This window comes from Mytilus galloprovincialis, chromosome 14 (assembly GCF_965363235.1).
Source record: "Mytilus galloprovincialis chromosome 14, xbMytGall1.hap1.1, whole genome shotgun sequence".
Lineage (NCBI taxonomy): Eukaryota > Metazoa > Mollusca > Bivalvia > Mytilida > Mytilidae > Mytilus > Mytilus galloprovincialis.
Genome location: NC_134851.1, coordinates 65,941,392 through 65,959,099, shown reverse-complemented (window position 1 = coordinate 65,959,099; position 17,708 = coordinate 65,941,392). Strand labels below are relative to the sequence as shown.

At 30.5% G+C, this 17,708-nt stretch overlaps 1 long non-coding RNA gene across 2 annotated transcripts; it reads right to left on the bottom strand.

Annotated features, from left to right (window-relative positions):
• Window positions 1-3,887: 3,887 nt before the first annotated feature.
• On the bottom strand, window positions 3,888-16,142 carry LOC143059011 (uncharacterized). Of its 2 annotated transcripts, XR_012973340.1 has the most exons (7): window positions 15,834-16,142; window positions 14,631-14,805; window positions 11,487-11,699; window positions 10,962-11,068; window positions 8,759-9,013; window positions 6,306-7,893; window positions 3,888-5,545 (listed from the first exon to the last, which is right to left on the bottom strand). It is a non-coding gene; the product is annotated as an uncharacterized LOC143059011 (long non-coding RNA). The 2 variants fall into 2 exon arrangements; XR_012973339.1 differs by having other exon boundaries at window positions 6,306-9,013.
• Window positions 16,143-17,708: the final 1,566 nt, after the last annotated feature.

The window sequence follows — 17,708 nt, the reverse complement described above, 5'->3', positions numbered from 1 at the left end:
TTTATAAATCATTTGTATTGTATGGATTTTAAATCTAGTATTATGACGTACTTTTATAATATATTTGCTACTGGACATTAAGCAATCATTCCACCCTCTCCTTTCAACAAATGCAGATATTAATGTGTATAGATTAAATACACCCATATATAACTTGTATATTGCCAGTTTGCAAATAAAAAATAAAAGCCGCTTTTAAACTTTCCCTGTAGCATATGCAGCTATACAATCAATCATATTTGGGTACAAGCAACACACACTCGAAGTTAAGTCTGATCATGCAATATAAGGGTGTTAAAACTATATATAATTCTTGTATTACAATCATGTTGTTTTTGTATCAAATTTTATAATCTGGCAGAGAAAAATAATCATTGAAGTGCATTGTAATTAAGAAAATGATTCTTGGTTGTGGAAGAAACACACAAACAGAAAGACGTGTCGAATATGCAGATTCATAACAACTATGTTGATACGATGAATTTGATGGTATCCATCTGATGGTTTATGTATTCTTTCAACTGTTCAGTTAATAAGTTTAAGACTATACATATGATCTAAGTTATATCAAATATCATGTATTCGATGATGATCCTCATAATTCCCGTATGAAAATGCCTGGATTAATGTTAATATCCATGGTAGCCAGTAAGAAGTCGCTAATTAACGCTTTGTTTCCATTCGTATATCTTTTATTATATCAAAAAGAAAAATCTTGAAAATATTGAACTCCGAGGAAAATTCAACACGGAAAGACCCTGATCAATGTCAAAATTAAAAGCTCAAACGCATTAAACAAATGGAAAACTTGGAACAGGCATTTCCCAATGTCGAAAATGGTGGATTAACATAGTTTTAAAGCTCTTACTTGTATGAAAAATTCATTTTTTTTTACAACGAGACTCGAACACAAAAGATAGACATAAGAGGTAAACATGACAAAAATAGGGGTACAACAGTCATACTTGGATGAAGAGTTGTCTCATTTGCACTCATACCACATCTTCCTATATCTGCAATGTATATATCAAATGTAATACTCCCACAAGCAGGGCCGTCTAGACTCAATATCAGAGATTTTTTTTTAATCTGTTTGGAAAAAGTATGTGAGGGCGGGTCCGTCTAATAAGGTAGTAGTTTCATGCAAAATAACATAGTATTTCTAACATCTGTTGCCTTAATCATGTTAGTCTATAGTTTTTGTTTTATTTTGGTTTTTTTTCTCTTATAATGTCTTGTTTTTACCGTATACTAAAATGAATGCAATACGTATATTATGTTAAATCGTTTCCGTATTTCTCACTTAATTCAAAAATTGCATACTGATTTGTTGGATGTATTCTGAACACCTTTTATTACATCTCCTTTAATTATTTTACATGCAGTGAGTGCACTTGTTAAAGAAAATAAAAGAAGGAACAAAGCATTTTTATCTTTACAAAAAAGCAAGTCATTTAAGATATAGTATCCTAGTCTCATAAACGAAGTGATTTCGGAGTTAGCACCTATTTACTGTAATGTAATATAGTTTTGGATCATTACAGAATGGTTAATATCTTTGTTTAAACAGGACATCGATAAAATCAGTTGTGTGTCACTTAAAAATTGCGTGTTAAGGAAGTTAACTACTGCGTTTTAGAATAACATGATTTTTTTAAATATTGTTATATATTGATAGTATAAACTTAAAATAACAAAAATTGACCAGCATTCGTGTCCTTGATTTTGAAATATAAGCTATTGAACATTTTGCGGGAACTGTTTTATTTTCTAAATTGTTCATCTATTCATCATTGACACCTTTGATCGTTCATAAACTATAAAAAACAAAAATAATAATAAAGAGAATTAAATGTAAATTGCAATAAAGGCTTTTAAACTTGATGTTTTTTCAAGTATTTTTCAAGTAGCTACAGAGAAAAAGATAGTAATTGGTTTTCATAGATTAATCAAGAGAATTCTGAATATCTTATATAAAAAGAAACGAGAGCATCGAATAGTTTGTTTCTACACTTGACAAAGTATACAGTAGATTGACTGATGATTTAGCTACCAGAAGATTCGTATATTTTCATATTTTTTATATTTCGTGTTTTAACGCCACATTTAAACACCACATCTCGGCTATTTCGTGGCGGCCAGTTTTTACTGGTGGGGAATCTGGAGTGCCCGGAGAATACCACCGACCTTTAATAGGAAAACTGACAATCCTAGCCAATTAAAATTGGATTCGCGTGCACCCGCACAAGCGGGGTTTGAGCTAACAGCCTCAAGGTTGACGGGTTAGTGATTACAGTTGTTACTACTTACACCACTCGGCCACCGAGGTCCCACCATAAGTATGAACAATGGATGGTATAGCTTTGATGGTCCCAAGGTCAAAAGAGCAATGTCTTTTGATCATAAAGGAAATATCTTCAATAATATGTAAATATCCTTAGTAAATAATGCTGGGTTGTTATTCATTAAATTAAAGATGACAAACTATTTTATGTATGCTGTTCCATCCATTTAAAGTAGATAAAATTTCAAACGGCGAATTTCCATGACCCTTGTACAACAGATGTATCACTTTTTATCCTGAAGTATAACCTGATGACCTGATTTCAAAATAATTTCTGGTATTTTTAGTATCATTTAAAAAATATTACGGATAGGAAATATTTGAAAAAGGCAACATGTAATAGCAATGCTATCAACATCATTTTCTTTTATCAATTACAATTACAGGAATTATTTCCATAATCTTTACTTTATGTCCTTTCATTTGCACCAAAGGTTAAAGGTAACCGAGTACAATAAGCGATAACGATGTTAATTCAGGCTTAAAAATACCCATTCTATAAGAAAACAATAAACATTAAGTGTATCAAATTTTCGTTTCTACGAGCTGTACATTTCATACATAAAGGCGCCAGTAATTTACCGCTCTTCGAAATTCATAAATCTATTGTGAAAAAAAATCCGGGTTACAAACTAAAACTGAGGGAAATACATTAGCTCAAAACTGTCCGACCATCTGTTCAAAATTAAAGACGAAATAATTCTAGATTAAATTATATATTGACTTTCAAAATGTATTTTGACCTTGACCTTGCGATATTTACAGGTCAACATGTCCTGAGTTGAATTATAGTAGTCTCAAATATCAAGCACTTTCGATTTTCATGTTTGGTATCGCATCATATATTTGATTATTCATCGTTACGTTGAGGATTTTTAAATAATCCCAATTCTGTTTTTTTGTGCTTCAACTGCAATTCATTTTCCATTTAGATGATTTGAGATATTTGTTGTTATTATGAAGATAATGCAATTTGAAATTTTGCAAATGAAGGCATCCTATTTTAGCTGTATCAAAAACAGCTGTCCACCTGCAATATTTTGAAATTGAAGAGTTTTTTGTTGTTTTGTTAAATTACCAAAACCATTTAATAAACAATAGATAATGTTTAATCTTTTTTAATTCACATTGAAGTTGTATTATTTTTACAGTTGAAATTGCATCCTTTTCGAATCTTTGCCAAATACGGTCATTTGGTCTATCAAAATGAACGTCAAGATGCGCTCTTTTCAGAAATGAAATTTTAAACTCGCTTTTTATTCTAATTGGAGGGTTTGGGATTATTTAGTGCAAACACATAAAATTTCTCAGATGTAACATATCAAAATCATAAAGCGTACATTTCAAATATCGAATTGACTTAAGGTGGATAGGGTCATTCAGCCTGAAATGTGAAAGGTTTCAGATGGTATCCTATTATTCTTTATTCTAAATAAATAATGAAAACAATACGTGTCTAATAAATGCTTTCGAAGCAAAAGCTCTTCTTGATTTACCTTCATCTAATGAGAATATTTGAAGCCAAAGGATGTATAAAGTCGAAACAGTTGCAGAGCTTTATTATCACAAATTGCCAAATAATGTAGAATCTTACAATGTATAAAAAAAGAAGATGTGGTATGAATGCCAATGAGACAACTGTCCACAAGAGACCAAAATGACACAGAAATTAACAACTATATGGTCCTTTTTCTAAATAGTAGTCTTTATTTGTATACTATGGTACCATACTAATCGTTATTTCTCGTGGATGAAGCACCCTATTATCATCTACTATATGACACCTGCATGTAACATATCATTATTCTCTATATTAAATTGTATACCACTCCTTTACACTATGTTCTTTACAGTTTAACACCCTTTGATTCTAAATTGTACATTTTTTCTATAAAGCAATTCATTATTACATATTTCTTATTGCAGCATCTCAATTTTTTGTATCTTCCATTTTATAGCAATTCGTTATTTTTCATTCCTGATATTGTATCATTTTCATTTTTTTTTTTGTATATGGTCGCACCCCATTATTCTCTATTCATTGTATTGTCGAACCCTATTATTTTCTATTCTCCATATTGTCGAGCCCTATTATTTACTATTCTGTGTATTGTCGCACCCCATTATTCTATAATGCAAACCTATTTAAACACTTACACTATGTCTTAAAACATTATTATTTACTGTAAATGTATGTATCTGTACTATCTTTCTCAAACAATAGAAATGTATAATCGGTTAAAGTTAGTTTGATAACTTCTCCATCGGAATTCAATGAGAGTTTCCGTATTTGCAATGGATGATGATGTCATGCAGGGTACATTGTATCAATAATAAATTCATGATTGTTTTTAATTGATTAATTATAAAAAAGAATATGTGGTTTGATTGCAAATGAGACAATATCCACAAGAGACCAAATGACACAGAAATGTATTATGCAGTTAATGCTTACATTTTTACAAATAAGCTTCCAATATTGCACAAACATGAAATGATAAAAGAAAAACGTATGAATTGCTTGTTTTCGAACTTAATAAATACATCTAAAAAAACATTGCTTTTATAAATCCTATATCAAGAATTTTTTTAACAAAATATAGTTTATCAGTTGTAATATATTCTAGATGGTACAATTAAATCGCATCACGTCAACACACACATTTGTTTAATGCATGCACGTTCTGACGTATTGGTCACTGAAAATAGCCTAATCGCCTTTTGCATTTTGAGACGGTAAATATTTTTGTTCAAGTTTCTTTTAGAACTTTTTAAACACAAGTTGGCTTACATTCTGCTTTGGTAATTAAAACCATTGACCCAAATACTTGAACAGCGGTATGGCTAATGCATATATATGTGATCTCAATTTACATTTTCGAATGTCCTCTGTTGAATATACTTATTATTACACAAGCTTGTCCGATTGTGTTATTAGTGTGTATAACAAATGTGTTGTGGTACTCATTCTTGCATTCTCATTATCTGTTATTTTTCCTTTAAATGTTTCATTTAAATTAATGAAAGTAATTGTAACCATTCTTTTGGTAAAAGTTTGAAATACGAGATAACTCCAGGATTGGGCTTCGCCGCATGTATAATGTAGTGTGTCGTTTAAAATCCATACGTTCTTCTTTCGTGCCATTCATTTTCAAGTTCAAGACGTGTAGTTGTGATCAATTATTTCCACTGCCGACAAATCTATTAAACATAAATATAAATATTTAAAATATAAAGATTTGTATGATATTCAGGGAATAATCTCCATCACTGATAAATTGCATGTAAATTAACAAAATGTAGGTCATCGTGTAGGCTTCCATATAGTTAATCAACAATCATAGGACATAAATATACGTTTTCCATTCACCTCAACTGTACACCTGTTCATAGCATCAACAAGCAATGTAAAAACTCATAAATTATACTTGGCTTATAATACACTCGTTATATTTTCTGCCCTGTGTTCGTTTTTAAGGTAACGTTATTTGATGTCGCGTGTACGTTTGTTTTGCATACAATCGATGCCGTATGTTAAGAAAGAGTCTGTATATTTTAAAAGGTACATTAACACATGACTGTTTAAATAAATGTGTTCAATGGTGTCTTTTTGTTTACATGTCTGTGAATTTCAAGATGACAGGATTTACAATCAAACACATAGAAGACCTGATAAATCATCGTATAGAAAAAAATATGAACGAGGGACGAAAGATACGAAATAAACATTACAATTCATACATAATAAATAAACAAACAACGCCATGGCTTACAAAGAACAAGACAAACGAAAGTAAGTACACAAAAGTACACAAAAGTACACAAAATACAACATAGAAAAATGAAATTAAGGACTACGATTATGAATAATACGCATTGGTAAGACACCAGATATTTTTTGAATATCAAAAGTTTCTATTTTCACTAATTTGAACATGTACTTTAAATAAGCAGTACTTACAATGTAGGATATATTCAACAGATGGTTGATTTAAAAACTGTAAGTCCGGTACGTTTAGCAAAATCTTCGTATGAAAAATAAAATGTCTTTTTTTTTCAAAATACGGGTAACAGGATTCACGTAAACACTTGTTTGTATATTCATATAATTTTAAAAAAAATATGTACTGATTCTGTTTCGTCGTTGGATACTCTGTATTTAAGTTTTGTGTATACTATAATTTATTATTTTGTAGACAAGTGTTTGTGTAATGTGATATACTTTGTAAAGTCTAGTCTGCGGATAAAAAGCTGTTGTGCAGTTGATCCACATTTACAATTATCACATGTGCGCGAAAAACAATAAGAAAAGAAAAGTGTGTTCAGTTTAACTGTAGATATAAGAAGATATGGTATGAGTGCTAGTAACATAAATTACCATCAATTTGTAAAAAATATGTGTATATATAAAAAGAAACATATCTTCTTATTCAAAATCAATTTGAAATAACAATCATTTGGTTGTGCATATGTATTTTTAAACATGTTTGTGCTAGTTTCTATAACACGTTTTGATATGAGCGTCACTGATGAGTCTTATGTAGACGAAATGCGCGTCTGGCGTACTAAATTATAATCCTGGTACCTTTGATTACTATTTGAATTACTCACCTGTGAATACAAGAAGAGTTAATTAAGTTCATGTTTGTAAAAACATATATACATTAATTTTACTCATGTCCTTAAGGAAAAAGGAAACATGATTATATTAAATTAATAAAACATAATTTTATGTTTGTTTAAAATCATTAAATTAACATGTGCAAATTTAAAAAAATGTATAATAAAATATCAATAATTCATTAGATGACGTTCGTTGATTTGAAAACCATTTCGTAATGGAGTGTATATTTTGTTTGCAGGAAAATATTATTAAGAAAAAAGACAGTGGATACAGGTTTTGTTTCAAATATGACATTATCAAATTAGTCAAACCAAACATTAAAAACGTAAGACACAACTTGACATATAAAATTGATGTTAACTTGTAATTACGTATCTAGAAAACATCTTAACTATATTGTAACATGTCACTAATGTTCATTGTCAATGCCGTCGAAATTAGATTTTCGAAAGAACAGAGATCTGCAGTTTATTTTATTTTTTATTATTGTTTCCTTTTTTTACTGGAAATTGATTCACTTGACTGTGTAGGTATACAAAGTAGCGTATGCTTATTCGGTTGTACTATTAGGTTGGCTAGGTTGTTTTGTTCATTGATAACTCATATATGATGTTGAAGTCATAACACTTTCGACTTAATTTTTATTTGTACTCATACTCCAAAATTAACCAATCAAAATGCTGGATTTTATGTTTGGAGCATAAATTTTGTGTTTCGAGCACTGAGCAAAGTTTTAAGCGTGAATAATGACTGCTCTCTATTATTCATAGACATCCGTTACCATTAGTATTGGTTTTTTCGTTGATTAAGTTAAAACATAGGAACCCCGAATTTTAATGTTTAACGCACTACAATTTTCTATAGAAATGTATGCAGACTTACCATTTACAACGAATTAGATATCCACGAAAAGGCAAGGTTTCATCTTTCCATGAAAATTGGTAAAAACAAAAGTGCATACATAAAGCTAGATACTAGTGTTAGTTAACATTTACATTTTTTAAAATTTAATGCGAATTAATAGTTATGAGATAATGTAGACCATATAGTTGCATAGTACAAGCAGTACATAACTATTACCCAATATTGAGTCATAGACAAACAAAAAAGGTTATCATCGTTAGCTAACGACAGATAAAATTATATAAATAATATATATATAATATATGCATTATATATTTAGGTCAATAATTCAAACACTTGATGCAAACATTATTTTAATATATTCATCCTAATATAGGGCCATTATACATAGTGGGTATGCATGTGACAAATTACTATTTACACAGATTGAATTTCATATCATCAAATAAAAAGATATAGCCAACCATATATGAATTCATTCGTTAAGACATATCCACATGTTTTGAACCTATTTGGCTTCAAATATTTGGGACTGGTAATCTTATCATTCAAATATTTAATTTATTGTCTGGATAAATATCGACAAATAGATGTAGACACATTCCCCATTTCCATTTTCAATTTTATGTACATGTATTATCCTTTAATGAATTTGGGAACACTCTAATACGAAATAAAAGATGATTTCTAGCCTATTTTATATCGACTAAATTTTCAAACAGTTGAAGATTTTGCCTAGAGAATTTTTTAACCCGAAATATGTTGATACATGTTATGTTTATCATTTGCATTTAGTGAAATTTAATTTTTGTGTACAAAAATTGGTATCGTTAATGTGATTTTATTTTGATCGACCAAAAATATAAGCATTAAACAAATATGTCAGATAATGGATTTAAACCCTTTTCCAACACGTTTATTCTTACCATCATAGAAAACTACACTATTGATTCCAGCTGTATCTGTGTGTACGACCTCTGTCATTGTAATTGATGATACTGTGACTTTCAATATTTGATTACCATTTGAGCAATATATTGTGCTACCATACACATAAATGCCTATGTTTGTTCTGGTTTTATTCGTGCTGACAACTTTGATAGCATTTGTTCCATTGAGACCAGAAGATTCTAAATCCCCATTTTGGTATTCCATCCAGTACAAACGATTCTTATAAGCATCTGAAATAGCAATGGTGGTCTTGGATTTGTTTCAATTTCAGATTTGTTAGTTGAATATTTCAGTATGGTTTCACATGGCATTCATGTCGTTATTATATTGAAATATAATAAACACACATATTTCATCACATTTTACAAACAATTAATTGCACTGTTTATTGGTAATGTCATGTAATACATAACACAATGATATAACTACACACATAGTACTAGTTATACGTATAATGATTATGAAATTGTTGATTAACAGCTTAAATGTCGAGTTCAACAATGATTTTGAATATAGTTTCGCAGTAAATTACAGTAACAATTATAGTTTCTCGAATAGAATGTTGCGACAAAGGTTGAAATTGATCTTTTTTCTAGGAATCAACCCCAGTCTTACATCATTAACTGGTTTTAGCTGAACAAGTGTTTACACTTTAAAATTTAGGATTTCTATTGAATGATACTTCAAAACTGAACTGAAATAATAACTATATATCTACATAATTACTACCAGTTCTACCGAAAATAGGAATATCCTAAATGAGATTTAAAGCATATTGCATTGCCTGATAGCTAAAATTTAAAGAGTTGTACATCTATAGGAACTTTTTAATATATTAGTATGCTATAGATGAGTTTTGGCTATTTCTCGCTTTTTTATACTATCATTGTCATTTTGACCCTCTCAATTTTATGGAAAATACTCTTGTTAGAGAATAGAAACTTGATTAATAGCTCAACTGTTATTGTTTAACATTAGTTGCTCCCAATTAATAAATACTTGCTTAAGGAGAAAGTAAAATCGTAAACATACTGAACTCTGCGAAAAATTCAAAACGGAAAGTCCCTAATCAAATGGAAATGTACTTTCAAACGACATCATGGTACTAGGGTTATGCGTATTTTCGTCACCTTCCATAAACGTGAATTAATTTCAGTTATCAAACGAATGGTAACATAACACCTATATACTCTTCTCCCATTACATGTTCATAATGCATTGTTATATATTCTTTTCGATGTTTTACTAAATCCAAGGATCATAACTTGAACTTGAACCGTAACTTGTTGAGTTACAACTTTATACCAATTATCAAATCAATATCTTCAAGGGTGAAAAAAGGTGTAGAAAACTGATTATTTTTGTGATTTTTTTTAAGTCAAAGGACCATAACTCAGCACACAATTAAATTAAGTAATAAAAAACTGAAAAATTTCTTTAAAAAACCCTACTTATAACAGTAGCCGAACTATAAATTCTCCAATTGGCCTGGATATTTCATAAAATATATATATTTACCTAATCATCACTTTAAATACTTTTCACATTTGCTCTTACTGCTTTAGTTTATGAGATATAAGCCAAAAACTACATTTGACCCTTATCTTCTTGTTTTAGCAACAGTGGTCATGTTTGTTGATAGTTGTTGATTAAGTTTCAGAGAATATTTTTAATGTAAGCAAATATGTTGAACAAATTGTGTTAAATTGTTTTTAAAGGTCAATAACTTCTTTAGAGATCAATTGACTATTTTGGTAATTTTCACTTTTTTGTAGAACTGACAATGTACTTTGCTAAAGATTGTTGCTGTTTGCAATTTATTTTGATCTTCAAAACTATTCAAGATAATAACCAAAAACTGGATAATTTCTTTTGAATTAACATATACATGTGGCAGCAACCCAACATCTTGTCTATACATTTCAGGTCTGATAAACAGACGACGATGATGACAGATGACCGACGACAACGGACGCCAAGTGATGGCATGAGCTCACATGGGAACCTTCGGGCCCAGTGAGCTTAACAATGATGACAGAAAGTTTTTAAACTTAGTCATCTATATCTACACACAATTTCACAGTTCATTTTTAAAATCGAGGTTATCGGTCATCGGAACCACACATGTTATACCCATGTCGTCTTATTCTTTTAACACAACCCATTGCGTGTACATACCTATACCCAAACCAGTTACATCTACCGACTCTTTGACTGTCTGCTTTTCACCACTAGTTAATCTATATCTTTTAATTTTGTTTGTCTTTGTACTATAATACAGCCAGCTGCAGTTACATAGTAAAAAGGAATGAAAGAGTTATGAATGAATAATGCTAGTTGACATCAAATTGGATATTGGCATATTCTTTAAAAGGAACATGTTGTCGCTTGGCTTCCATCACATGGACTCATTTAATTCTTTTACAAAAAATGTTTATTTCGTCGATATATTTCCATTTTATTTGTCATCATAAAGTTAATATCACGTGGGTACCTCATTCAAATTCAAATCGTCACTCCAAACACGAGTATAGCGAACACGTTGTGATGTATAATTACCGTTATACGGTGCCAGATGAGCAACACCTCCAAAAAAAATAAACAATCGTCCCTTTAGTAGTATTGTTTTGTGAAGACTTCTCGTGTAAAAAAAACATCAATGTCAATATCTGGAAAAGGATAGTTTTTGCTGTTAATACATACCTGTTCACATAATCTAATGTAATAGCATAAAGTTGATCATCTTGAAGAATTGATATCTTATTTGTCCCATCAAAATCACATCTATATATCTTTTGTTGGTATATTTCTGTCCAATACACATGATTCAATAACGGGTCAATAACCAGAGCTATTGGTTCCCTGGCAGCTGCTACGAATTTTGTGCTATAAGCTGTTTCTGATGGATAACGAAATCTATGAAAAGTAAATAATATTTTTGTATAAAAATAGATATAATCCGTGCGTTTGAAGCGCTTTTCGTGATTTCCTTCTTGAAATACCGCAAGTTATTGTCAAAAAAAAATAAAAAAATATACAACACAAGCGCCTGTATACGGAGTTTATATATTTCCCAATCGGTACAATATTCCCGGTCGTGTATTTTCTTTATAGAGGGTTGCTCACAAGGAATATATTAAACCAAGAGTTACAAATGATATTGTTGAAATCATCCGTTTGTAAATTTCACGAACGACATCATGAGTTGGTTGAAAGTAATGGTATATTCCAACTTATGAATGACAAAACTATTTTATTCAATAAGACTACTTTTTCTGTTTAGTCTGTTTTTTATGATATACATTTGACGTGAAACTGTACTTATGTATCCCGTCATACTTTGAACCACACCATTGTTTTATTTATTATTATTACTTTTACTGTTAAATCTGGTTTTTGTTATATCTACTTTACGTGAGTCTGCATTTATGTATGCCGTCATACGACAAAATTATTTTTATGTCTACCTGTGCGAATTTCAAACGCGCAATTTTACACCAGTAATGAAAACCTTCTATCATTTATGGGTAGACTTTACATAGATAAATTCAGCCGTATTTGACGTGAAACTGTACTTATGTATCCCGTCATACTTTGAACCACACCATTATTTCATTTATTATTTTTACTGTAAGTCTGTTTTTTGTTATATCTACTTTACGTGAGTCTGCATTTATGTATGCCGTCATACGACAAAATTATTTTTATGTCTACCTGTGCGAATTTCAAACGCGCAATTTTACACCAGTAATAAAAACCTTCTTTCATTTATGGGTAGACTTTACATAGATAAATTCAGCCGTATAGGAAAAGCAAAATGAGAATGTTGAATATGATGTATGCCTTTTTGTGCTACTTTGTTATATTTGTTGTTTATGTAGTGATATTAAGATGATAACATAATATTGACTGTTGTACCCCTATTTTTGACATTTTTACTCTTTGAGTATGTTTGTTTTGTTCATGCATCGTTGACAATGTAATGGAATTTGATGCGACTGTCATACAAGTGAGAGGTTTAGCTAGCTATAAAACCAGGTTCAATCCACCATTTTCTACATTAGAAAATGCCTGTACCAAGTCAGGAATATGACAGTTGTTATCCATTCGTTTGATGTGCTTGGACTTTTGATTTTGCCTTTGATTTTTGATTTTCCTTTTTGAATTTTCCTCGGAGTTCAGTATTTTTGTGTTTTTACTTTTCATTTCACAGATAATAGCGGATATTTTCTCAATATCGTAACTACATGTACAACCTCGATCCCTTTGCACGAATGTGACCTACGAAATTCGACTGTTTGCAGGGTTTGTAATAAAATCAGCAACACGACGAGTGCCATATCATGCACATGTAGAACAGGATCTGCTTACCCTTCCAAAGCAACTGACATCACCCCGATGGTTTCGGTGGGGTTAGTGTTGTTTATTGTTTTGTTTTGTGTACTATTAATTATCTGTTTGTCTTTGTCTTTTATAGCCATGCATGTCGTAGTCAGTTTATTATTTTTATGAGTTTGGATGTCCCTCTGGTATCATTCGCCCATCTTATCAGAGCTGATAATATTAAACAAAACCATGACCAATTCACCAAGACAAAGTGGTAAACATGAAAAATGAAACCAAGGTGTGTTGCTCCCATGTAAACAATACATATGAGAATAGATTACATGGATAATGCAAAAAAAAAAAAAAAAACTAATTATCAACTAAACATAACAATATGAATGTGACACTTGTTTTGTCTACATAATCAGTATTTTGAGGATATAATATCGTCGTACAAAAATGGATCTTTCATAGTTATGTTAACTTCTCTTTTTTATTGAAGTTTTTTTCTCTCTCAAAACAAATGTTTCATATTTGCAAATCCCATATAACACCTTACATGTATGTACTTATATTTAAAAGTTGTTGCTGTTCATTCTAAGTTATAGTTCTAATATAGTTCCTCCAAAATATCTTACGATTTCACCGATTTTTCTTTAATATAAGACCATTGGATTCATTTATTGACGATCACTACAAGATATTTTATTAAAATCAGTTGAAGAGGAATTCACTGAAAATAACGGAGCATATCGCAACACTATGGAGTCACACAGAAGTTACTATTTATATTTAAAAACATTCTTGCTGTGCACGGATACAGCTGATATTTCTATCATTTGATACGAATTTTCAGGATTTTTGTTTCGTATCATTATTTTCTTGATAGAGAGATAGATAGTTTATTCTCATAAAACCATGCAAGTACAAAGGTTACAGAGAAGTTAAAAATAATATACAGTCACAAGTGCTGACGTTAAAATTATCCCTTTGTAAGATTTAAGTTTTGTTTCCGTAATCAAGATCATGCAATATCTGTTTCACTGATGATAACATATGTGTTAATAATGTCGTATCTACGGTCGCGTCCACGTTTACCGAATTTACTGAAAGATTTGGCCTTATACAACATACATATGCATATCGTCTGTTTATATGGTTAATAAGCGTTTCTCGTTTCATATTTTATAAAGATACGACCGTTTGTTTTCCCGTTTGTATGGTTTTGCACTAGTAATTTTTGAGGTACTTTATAGATTATTGTTCGGCGTGAGCCTAGGATCCGTGTTGAAGCTCGTACCTTGACCTATAATGTATATATAAATAGGAAGATGTGGTATGATTGCCAATGAGAAAACTTTCCACAAGAGACCAAAATGACAAAGAAATTAACAACTATAGGTAACCGTACGGCCTATAATGTTTTACTTGGGTGGAGTGTTGTCTAATTGCACTTATACAACAGCTTTTTATATCCATATATCAATTTCAAGATTACAAGAAAATGTTTTAATTGATTACCTTATAATGTCGTTTTTATTATGCCTTGGGAAAAACACATATCCAGTTTTATAATCATAGTCTAACGAATATATATTACTTTGTAGATTCGATAATAAAGTTGATACTACTCCATTAAGCAAGTTTCTTTCTTTGATTGAACCATTAATTGAACAGATTATCTTGTTTTGAAGCCCTGGAATTAGATTAAAAAACAACAACGTTTCATTTAAATTCTACTCGGCTTTTTCTTTTTTCACATTTTGTTTCACTAGAGACGCAGTACTAGAAAGTTTTGGCTGTAAAGGCTGTATTTTTGAATTCTTCTTTTTCTTTGTAGTGTTTACGTGCCTCTTGAACAATTTACTTCCAAATGCCGTTAAACGTATATTTAATTAGAGCAAAACAAAGAACACAAACTAACAATGTTAATTCAGAAAAAAAAAACCAATTTATATAGCAAGACACTTGATGAGTGAGGTTGGTAGATGTTATATAAATAGTGTTAAAAGATTTTGTGTCGACCTTAAAAAATGAATAAAACAAATATTGTGTAGTTATTAACATCGTCGCTTCATACCATAACTTTGACTAACAGGAACATGACGATATCATAGAAAAATGTCAGCTTCATTTAAACATTTATGAAATGTATTACAGATTCGATCGATCAATCTAATATTTCTCTCGCATAATTCATCGTGTGGTAAGCATCAACTGTGGCTAGAGTTTGGTTGTTTACTAATTTTATCAACTAGTTTGTGCTGATATTAACATCAAGAGTTGTCGTCACGTTAAATGTCTGAATGACAACACAAACATGAAAAATTATAAAGTATCAGACGAATTTGACCATATAACAACAATTTTTTGTAGGAAAAATACGATCGTATTTAAGGTACATAGGATCACCTTTCAATTATATACCAATTTTATTCATCATTTGTCGTAAAGAGAATTAGGTTATCGTTTTGTTCCTTCAATTTAAAACTATTACGTGAATGTCTATTTTAAAACACATATGTGACTTATTTGTTTTTCCCGTTTGAATGGTTTTACACTAGTAATTTTTGGGCCCTGTATAGCTTGCTGTTCGGTGTGAACCAAGGCTCCGTGTTGAAGGCCGTATCTTGACCTATAATGGTTTAATCTTATAAATTGTTACTTGAATGGAGAGTTGTCTCATTGGCACTCCTCATACCACATATTCTAATATCTACTTACCTCTACTGATAAAGCAGAGAAAGATAAGCAGTTCAATAGAAACAAAAACACTATATTTCATCACGATGTTATCTGAAAAATATAAAGAATCTATTGTAATTATTATTCAAAGTAAAAAAAAAAAAACCTTAATGCAAATTGTTATAACATGTATAATATATTGAAAATTAAACCTTTTTAAATGGTGATTAATCATATCGTTTATTTTTCATCGGGCATTCTCTGTATTTTTTTTTATTCAGGCTGTGTTTAGCTACTTTTCTGTTTGATAAATGTCTTAGTACAAATTTCAACGCACATAGAAACGGACTAGTTTGTAGCAATAGCCCTATACCTGACATTTGAGAAGATTTGGTATGAGTGTCTATCAGACTCTCAATCCAAGTCACAATTTATACAAAGTCAACCATGATGGGTCAAAATGTGATCTGCAACACGAAGCCTACTCTTAAATCGAATAGCAAGCTATAAAGGGCCCCAAAATTGACTACTGGAAAACCCTTTAGACACTTGTGAATCACATCAACAAACGACAACCGCTAAACATCAGTTTTCTGACTTAGGACAGATACAAAAAAAACCTTCACCGTTACCTGAAACAATAATTTTACATCACAATCAAGGAACACTATAAAACAGTATGTACGAAAGTATGAAGTGTTAGTAACGCGATTACCACTAGTATCACTTACCCTGAGATGTACTATAAAATAAATTGCAAAAGTATGATATATTTCAAATCAAGAATCATATTGACAAGCAAGGTAAATAATTAAATGCAAATATAAATTGTTGTTACTAAATTCTTCCGTATCAAATTCCAGTTTGATGAAAGGATGACCTTTCAGTTAATATTATGCTTCTTTTGTGTAAAAACTAGGTTTGACGTTCCGCATCCTTTGTAATACTTAAAGTTTTTTTTAAATATCTCGCTACGAGTGTATTTTGTTTACATTCAAGACAAGTAATGAATACACGAAAAGTGTTCAACGATAGAGACATGGATACTGAGAGTTGTAACAAATAAATTATCCTAAACTATGTACCTTTAATACAGATAATTTTCATATTATTGCTTTTAACCATGTCATTTGTACTGTTCAACCTTTGTATTTTAATTCAAGTAAAAGAATGTGATATGCTTACATAATAATGTTGTTGAGTTTGTAAAAAAAATGTATAATCAAACCTATTTAGAAATACTTACAAACTATATCAGCTAGTAAGTTAATAAATGATATTTTCTTATCGATACGACTGATATCATTCTGTACAGTAACAAGTATTTTCTCATAAAAACTATGCTTGATACGGTCGACGCACTTCAGAAACATAATACAACGAAAATATAAACCATATGGTATGATGTCTTATATGAAAGGATTAGCCAATTTACGTGTATTCATTAAACATTTCACGTCACATAAGTAAATACTTTTGAAGATTGATTGCCAATGAAACAATTATCAGTTAGAGATAAACACAAAACGGAGACGAAAGTAATTGCAGGTGTACGATATGCAAAAATGAGAAATACATATATGTACAGTCAGCTCTAAAAGATCCCGACATTAAAATGTGAAACAATTCGAATGAGACAAATAACATTATAATTTATATCTTGCAACCAACGAAAAAAATGATGCCAGCTATGAAGAGAAGACAACTTTGGATATTCACTTAAAGATTAGAATGGGTACAACATTTGTGTCAGCGCTCGACCTTTTCCCAGCGGTCTTTAAAAAAATAACATCAAAAAATGTTAAACACTAGTAATAAGTTGCTTACCTTAAACCGGTAGAAGAACACATGATTTTATAAACATACCAACTATATACTAAGCTAATGAGGTTTCTTATAAGTTAAAACAAGTTG